Here is a 9638-nt window from a genome sequence, read left to right as displayed (position 1 = left end):
CATGCCCCGAAAAAACGTTTTATTAAACCTGACATCGCACACATAAAGCATTGAGGCTTTTACAGTCCAGTATTTTGATTACAAAATGGGGAACAAATATGGCAGCTATCCATGGGTTCAGAGCTGACAACATACAACGCTAACAACATACAGTGGGGCAAAAAAGTATATGGTCGGCCACAAATTGTGCACGTTCTCCAACTTTAAAAGATGAGAGAGGCCTGTAATTTTCATCATAGGTACACTTCAACTATGACAGACAAAATGAGAAAAAACAATCCAGAAAATCACATTGTAGGATTTTTAAGTAATTTATTTGCAAATTATGGTGGAAAATAAGTATTTGGTCAATAACAAAAGTTTATCTCAATACTTTGTTATATACCCTTTGTTGGCAATGACAGAGGTCAAACGTTTTCTGTAAGTCTTCACAAGGTTTTCACACACTGTTGCTGGTATTTTGGCCCATTCCTCCATGCAGATCTCCTCTAGAGCAGTGATGTTTTGGGGCTGTTGCTGGGCAACATGGACTTTCAACTCCCTCCAAAGATTTTCTATGGGGTTGAGATCTGGAGACTGGCTAGGCCACTCCAGGACCTTGAAATGCTTCTTACGAAGCCACTCCGTCGTTGCCCGGGTGGTGTGTTTGGGATCATTGTCATGCTGAAAGACCCAGCCACGTTTCATCTTCAATGCCCTTGCTGATGGAAGGAAGTTTTCACTCAAGATCTCAAGATACATGGCCCCATTCATTCTTTCCTTTACACAGATCAGTCGTCCTGGTCCATTTGCAGAAAAACAGCCCCAAAGCATGATGTTTCCACCCCCATGCTTCACAGTAGGTATGGTGTTCTTTGGATGCAACTCGGCATTCTTTGTCCTCCAAACACGACGAGTTGCGTTTTTACCAAAAAGTTATATTTTGGTTTCATCTGACCATATGACATTCTCCCAATCTTCTTCTGGATCATCCAAATGCTCTCTAGCAAACTTCAGACGGGCCTGGACATGTACTGGCTTAAGCAAGGGGACACGTCTGGCACTGCAGGAATTTGAGTCCCTGGCGGCGTAGTGTGTTACTGATGGTAGGCTTTGTTACTTTGGTCCCAGCTCTCTGCAGGTCATTCACTAGGTCCCCCCGTGTGGTTCTGGGATTTTTGCTCATCGTTCTTGTGATCATTTTGACTCCACGGGGTGAGATCTTGAGTGGAGCCCCAGATCGGGGGAGATTATCAGTGGTCTTGTATGTCTTCCATTTCCTAATAATTGCTCCCACAGTTGATTTCTTCAAACCAAGCTGCTTACCTATTGCAGATTCAGTCTTCCCAGCCTGGTGCAGGTCTACAATTCTGTTTCTGGTGGCCTTTGACAGCTCTTTGGTCTTGGCCATAGTGGAGTTTGGAGTGTGACTGTTTGAGGTTGTGGACAGGTGTCTTTTATACTGGTAATTGTAAGTCGCTCTGGATAAGAGCGTCTGCTAAATGACTTAAATGTAAATGTATGTAAAATGTAATGAGTGGAGGACAAGGAGCCTCTTAAAGAAGAATTTACAGGTCTGTGAGAGCCAGAAATCTTGCTTGTTTGTAGGTGACCAAATACTTATTTTCCACCATAATTTGCAAATAAATTCATAAAAAATCCTACAATGTGATTTTCTGGATTTTTTTCTCATTTTGTCTGTCATAGTTGAAGTGTACCTATGATGAAAATTACAGGCCTCTCTCATCTTTTTAAGTGGGAGAACTTGCACAATTGGTGGCTGACTAAATACTTGTTTGCCCCACTGTACCACTTACCACACATGAACACATGTCATAGACAGCGTCTGATTTAAAGTTTTCTGTGTGAGCTTTGGTAGATAACCATCCATCACTTACGGGAATGTACACCTCTGTGGAGGGTTATGAGAGAGGGTCCACTTCAGTATATGCTGTTCGTTTATGGCTGTGTCAGGTTACGGAGTACTGAATGTGTGAACGGGCTGCCCAGGGGACAACTAATTGGCCCTTTATAGATCGCCGAAAGGCACTAAAGGGCCAGACACTGGGTGTGAACGGAAGATGAATCAGTTTAATGCAGAACCAGACTTAGTTATTCAGTCAGTTTTGACATGGTTGTCTCTGTTGATTCTAAATCTGCTGTTTGCTAGTGTTTTAGTCCTTATTTGAAGAAAAGGAGGCGCTTTAAACACAGTGGGGATTTCAAAGTTTTGTTTGTGACCTTAAACCTTCTCCATGGAGGTAAAATGGAGCAAGTGAATGCATGATTTATTATTCCAGAAGGCCAATTAGCTCAACATATTTAAAATGTTGAAATACACAATTTTTCTGATCCAGCATAAACAAGTTGTCTTCAACTGATTTGTATAAATCCCTTAGTCCCACAGCTTTCTCAGTGCATTCCAAAAATATTATTTAATGATCTCCTTTTTATTTCCATCTTCAACAAATTGTCATTCAGAGCAACCTCATTAGCATAGCACCATGCTATAGCATATTGTCACAACATACATATGTGGGTCTGGATGTGGCAGGGACTGAAAATCGCCCCAAAATGTTTGCTGTAATGAACTTGACATGTCACAGGGGATAGGATAACATGTTGAAAAATGTGTTTGAAACAACAATTGAAAATCCAAACACTACAGAAAGGAACTCACAGATGAGCAACAACTTTCTAGGCACACACTGAGAAAAAATATTACAATTCGCAGATAGATTGCCAGAGATCATCAGGTGATGAGTTAATGAAGGCACAGTTCAAAAGGAACACCTATGCTAGAATGCTATTCATTGACTACAGCTCAGCGTTTAACACCATAGTGCCCTCAAGGCTCATCACTAAGCTAACTTCACTAGGGTTAGGGGGCACTGTTTTCACTTCCGGGTGAAAAGCGTGCACAAACTAAACAGCCTGCTACTCAGGCCCAGAAGCTGGGATATGCATATAATTGGTAGATTTGGATAGAAAAAACTCTAAAGATCCCAAAACTGTTAAAGTATTGTCTGTGAGTATAACAGAACAGAAAAATTAATCCAGGAAGTTGGATTTTATATGTTTGTAGTTTTCTATTGAATGCCATTACAGTATCCATTGACTTAGGACTCAAATTGCACTTCCTATGGCTTCCACTAGATGTCAACAGTCTTTAGAAATTGTTTCAGGCTTGTATTCTGAAATATTATGGGGTAAGAGCACTCTGAATGAGTGGACCCTGCAGTGGCCCAGAGCTTTTTCATGCGCACGACCGAGAGCGCGCCTTTCTTGTTTACCTTTTATATTGACGACGTTATGGTCCGGTTGAAATAGTATTGATTATTATGACTAAAAACAGCCTGAGGATTGATTATCAACATCGTTTGACATGTTTCTACGAACTTTACGGACCTCAAAGGTAAGTGATTAATTTTATCACTATTTCTGACTTGTGTAACTCTTCTACTTGGCTGGTTGCTGTTTGTAATGTTTTTTTTCTGCTGAGAGATAACATAAATGCTTGGATAGCTTTTGCTGTAAAGCTTTTTTGAAATCTGACATGCCAGGTGGATTAACAACAAGCTCAGCTGTGTCTTGCTATATTGCACTTGTGATTCCATGAAAATTAAATATTTGTAGTAATTTAATTTGAATTTGGTTCTCTTCAATTCAGCGGATGTTGACAAAAATGATCCGGGATGGGTGCACCAAGAAGTTAACGACAAACTGGAGCATGCTTTCTGGTCACGCGCCTCTATCTAACAGTACACTTGAAGTGACCCTCGTTCAAGATGGCCGTACTTCATCATTATACAAAGGAATAACCTCAAACAATTTCTAAAGACTGTTGACATCCAGTGGAAGCGATATGAACTTCAAAAAGGTCCCTTAGAGATCTGGATTCCCAATGACACTCATTGAAAAGAGAGTGACCTCAAAAATACAATCTGAATGGTTTTTCCTCTGGGTTTCACCTGCTAAATAATTTATGTTATACTCACAGACATGATTCAAACCGTTTTAGAAACTTCAGAGTGTTTTCCATCCAAATCTACTAATAATATGCATGTCTTATCTTCTGGAGATGAGTAGCAGGCAGTTCAATTTGGGCATGCATTTCATCCGGACATGAAAATACTGCCCCCTCATCAAGAAGTTAAACCTTCCCTAACCAGAAACCGTGGTTTAATGGCAGCATTTGTGCAAAACTGAAAGTGCGAACCACTGCTTTTAATCATGGCAAGGCGACTGGAAATGTGACCGAATACGAACAGTGCAGCTATTCTGTCCGCAAGTCAATAAAACAAGCAAAGCGTCAGTATAGAGACAAAGTAGAATCACACTTCAACTGTTCAAACACAAGACGTATGTGGCAGTTTCTACAGTCAATCACAGATTATGAAAAGAAAACCAGCCCAGCATTGAAGTCTTGCTCCCAGACAACTTAAACAACTTCTTTGCTCACTCTGAGGACAACACAGTGCCACTGACACAGCCTGCTACCAAAGCCTTGGGCTCTCCTTCTCCGTGGCCAACGTGAGTAAAACATTTAAACACTCGCAAGGCTGCCGGCCCAGACGGCATCTGTAGCCGCACCCTCAGAGCATGCGCAGACCAGCTTGCTGGTGTGTATATGTACATATTCAACCAATCCCTTTCCCAGTCTGTTGTCAGCACATGCTTCATGATGGCAACCTGTTCCCAATAAAGCTAAGGTAACTGAGCTAAATGACAATCGCCCCATTGCACTCACTTCTGTCATCATGAAGTGCCTTGAGAGTCTAGTAAAGGATCGTATCACCTTCACCCTACCTGATACCCTATACACACTCCAATTTGCTTACTGCCCCAATATGTCCACTGATGATGCAATCGCCATCACACTGCACACTGCCCTGTCCCATCTGGACAAGAGGAATACCTGTGTGAGAATACTGTTCATCGACTACAGCTCAGCATTTAACACCATCGTACCCTCCAAACTCGTCATCAAGCTCGAGACCCTGGGTCTCGACCCCGCCCTGTTCAACTGGGTACTGAACTTCCTGACGGGCCTCTCCACCCCGCTTATCCTCAACACTGGGGCACCACAAAGGTGCATTCTGAGCCCTCTCCTGTACTCCCTGTTCACCCACGACTGCATGGCCATGCACGCCTCTAACTCAATCATGAAGTTTGCAGACGACACTACAGTGGTAGGCCTGATTACCAACAACGATGAGACTGCCTACAGGGAGGAGGTGATAGCCCTCGGAGTGTGGTGTCAGGAAAATAACCTCTCACTCAACGTCAACAAAACAAAGGAGATGATCGTGGACTACAGGAAACAGTAGAGGTAGCACCCCCCCTCCCTCCTCCTCCCCAACCACATCACGGGACAGAAGTGGAGAAGGTGGACAGTTTTAAGTTCATTGGCGTACAACTCACAGAAAAACTGAAATTGTCCACCCACACAGACAGCGTGGTGAAGATTGCGCAACAGCACCTCTTCAACCTCAGGAGATTGAAGAAATGTGTCTTGTCACCAAAAGCACTCACAAACTTTTACAGATGCACAATCGAGAGCATCCTGTGGGGCTCTATCACCGCCTGGTACGGCAACTGCTCCGCCCACAACCGTAAGGATCTCCAGAGGGTAGTGAGGTCTGCACAACGCATCACCCATTGGCAACTACCTGCCCTCCAGGACACCTACACCACCCGATGTCACAGGAAAGCCATAAAGATCATCAAGGACAACAACCACCCGAGCCACTGCCTGTTCAACCGCTATCATCTGGAAGGCGAGGTCAGTACAGGTGCATCAAAGCAGGGACCGAGAGACTGAAAAACAGCTTCTATCTCAAAGCCATCAGACTGTTAAACAGCCACCACTAACATTGAGTGGCTAATGCCAACATACTGACTCAACTCCAGCCACTTTAATAATAAAAGAAAAATTGATGTAAAAATATATCACCAGCCACTTTAAACAATGCCACTTCATATAATGTTTACATACCCTACATTACTCATCTCATGTGTATATACTGTACTCTATACCATCTCCTGCATCTTGCCATCTTTATGTAATACGTGTATCACTAGCCACTTTGATAAACAATGCCACTTTTATATGTTCACATATCCTACATTACTCATCTCATATGTATATGCTGTACTCTATACCATCTACTGCATGTTGCCTATGCCGTTCTGTACCATCACTCATTCATATATTTGTATGTACATATTCTTCATCCCTTTACACTTGCGTGTATAAGGTAGCTGTTGTGGAATTGTTAGGTTAGATTACTCGTTGGTTATTACTGCGTTGTTGGAACTAGAAGCACAAGCATTTCGCTACACTCGCATTAACATCTGCTAACCATGTGTATATGACAAATACAATTTGATTTGAGTTGAATTGTTTAAGCATACAATACTGTATGTTGCCGGGCAGTGATACACATTTCTGTTCTGGATATTTAGGTTTTAAAAGAATACGAAACTACATGTAACTTCCTTTATACTGGACACATAGTCATTAACATTAATCTGACTCTGGGGAAGTAGATCAAGGTCCTCATTTCCAAAATCCCAAATTATCCCTTTAAAGGGGTAGGCCATCAGTGACGGAGTTGACAAGCCACTGACGGAGTTGACTACAGATACTCAAAACATAATTATTTTGCAATATTTTTTAAATAAAAGTTCAACACAGAAATGTGTAATATATTAAAAATTATTAATTTGATAATCCCCAATAAAAACATAACATTCTATCAAATCTTTCAGCGTTCTGACCGAGTTGAGTTGACGTTAGACAAAAATCTGTTTATATTTCTATTGTATTTTTCATCTTCTTTCAAGTGGTATACACAGCAGCAATGTTGTTTTTCCTCAGTTTCTTTGACTCTAAAACCTAATTCAATTTAACATATTTTAACCAAAATTCATATTCTATCTTAATCGATCAGACAGATGGAGTTCACAGTTTATTATTGTGACCATGGTGATTCCAATATTGTTTTTCTTAAATCTATCAAAAGTAGAGAACTTTACAGACCATGAGTCAGTGCCATCAGGAATTCCTTGGGACATCCCTACCCTAAAACCTAACCTTAACCCCCACCCTTACCCTTTCTTACCCAAACCATAACGCTAACCCTTACCTAACCTTTACTTTAACCATTTTAAATTACAACTTCAATGAGGTAGGGATGTCCCAAGGTTCCCAGAGAGCAAACCCCAAAATGTAATGAGGACATCAATAAGGGGTCCTTATGGTACAGCTCACCCTGCCAATTCCTAATTCATTTAGGATTTTAGCCAAATCTGACGGAGTTGACGCATCTTTTAGGAATCACAGTATTGAGATAAATATAATTGAAAGTCACAGAGGGCTATTGCAAGAAACAACATAAAATACTTTTTCAATTAAATTCATATCTATTATTGCCAGTTTATACACACTTTTTTGGAGAGTTTGAAGTTGGTATCCTTTTCTCCGGACATGGAATTTCCAGGCATAGAGCCGACAAGGAAATTAATAATGTTAACATTTTAGAAAATTTCAAAACCAAATATTTTCCCGTAAATGTACATTTTAAGCTTAAACAATGAAACAAAATAAAATAAATGCAATTCCCTCCCATAATGAAACAAAACATTTTTATTATTATAATTTATTTTGTAGGGAGGTTTGGGAGTCCCCAAAGCCCCAAAGCTATTACATTCTAAACTGCCTAAAACATGTGCACTCTTTGCTAAATCACATCACAACAATACATTGCGTAGAAAACATTTTAGCGGTCCCCGTCTTGACAGCGGAGAGGAACATTTTTCTACACATTCTGCCATGGGGCGTAGTGAAAATTGTAAAGTCTTAAGGGGAAACATTTAAATGTCTTAGAATGGCCTAGTTAAAGCGCAGACATAAATCCAATTGAGAATCTATGGTATGACATAAAGATTGCTGTACACCAGCTGAACTCTTGAAGAAGAAGCCTTGAAGAATGGACAAAAATCCCAGTGGCTAGATGTGCCAAGCTTATAGAGACATACCCCAAGAGACCTGCAGCTGTAATTGCTGCAAAAGGCGTCTCTACAAAGTATTGACTTTGTGGGGGTGAATAGTTACTCACACTTTTTGTCTATTTTCTTGTTTGTTTCACAATAAAAAATATTTTGCATCTTCAAAGTGGTAGGCATGTTGTGTAAATCAAATGATACAAACCCCCCCAAAATCAATTTTAATTCCTGGTTGTAAAACAACAAAATAGGAAAAATTCCAAGGGGGGTGAATACTTTCACAAGCCACTTTGATTACATTAGTGCATGTTTGCTCAACTGTCCAGCAGGGGGAGGGGGACTGATCCTGTAGAGGTTAAACTACTGCAGGTTTAGATGTCTGGCTAGACTAACTTAAACTAACAAAAAATGTTAGCCGACATGGGCTAATTAAGCGAGTGTCAGTGACTGACGTAAAAAGAGAGAAACTGCTGATGCACATCCAAATTTTGAAATTGCACCTAAATCTATCAAAAATAGAGAGCTTTTCCGACCATGAGTGGTCTTGTTGCACTACATGTAGTGAGGTCATGGAGAAGTGGTCCTTATGATATAGCTGAACCTGCTCATTCCTGTTTAATTCAGGATTTTTGATAAAAAGTCATCATATTTTCAGACATTTTTTCTCTTAGGAATAACAGTTTTGAGAGAAACATTATTTAGAGCCAGAGAGTATGTGGTTTCTGGCAATTGGAGAGATTGAAATTGGGATCCTTTGCTCTGTACAAGGGCATTTCTATAGCCATGAAAATGAAAATGAATATTATTGTTATTTTAAATCTCAAATAATGCAACAACATATTTATATTCAACTTTAAAATAACGTTTCCTTGCCGGACAATGATTGTCCCGACTTTCAATAATCCCTAGCCTATCATCAGCTAAAATAACTGGTCCTACTATATATAGCTACAGATTAAATGAGCATAATAATATAACATCACACACACCCAGAATCAAAACTGTTAAAACATTTTTTAAATGATGCTGTTGATCCAGGTAAACAGAAGAGCCATTTTCATTCTCAGGCTCAATTTGAGTGGAGCTACAGTAGAGCGGGATCAGCACACTGGCTGAGAGCACTGGTTGTCTCCTTGGTGGTAGAATTTATTTTTACGTTGCTTGAAAAATGTATTGGATGGTACATTTTCCGGGCTCACCCCAACAATAAATAAACACATCACTGCAGTCTGTTCCTCTACGGTGTTGAAGCCAATTCAATTACAGGTAGGCTTATCCACTTGAGCTGTGAGTAGCTGTTGCCCCATGTGGCAGGGGTGAACCCATGGAGTATTGAGCACGTTCTGGTTGGCATTCTCTCAAGATGAGGGAGGGGTGGGGTGTGGGGACAAAGTATCCGGGGCTATATCATCTAAACAAGCCAAAACAGTTAACACATTTCACAGCACTATGCTATTGTGCAAGTTCTGTGTATTTTCTGTGTAATGAATCTGTTTCGCTATGGGCGAAAGCAGTTTCTTACATAGGGGACACTTGTTTAATCTTGATCAAGAGGGGTAAAAAAAATTGAATAATTGACGAGAGGTAGGTTAAAGAATAAAACAGCATTTATGCTGACATAAATTATTAAAGATCTGCCATCGTATCAA

Source organism: Oncorhynchus keta, chromosome 22 (genome assembly GCF_023373465.1).
Source record: "Oncorhynchus keta strain PuntledgeMale-10-30-2019 chromosome 22, Oket_V2, whole genome shotgun sequence".
Classification (NCBI taxonomy): Eukaryota; Metazoa; Chordata; class Actinopteri; order Salmoniformes; family Salmonidae; genus Oncorhynchus; species Oncorhynchus keta.
Note: the sequence above shows the minus strand (reverse complement) of the source record.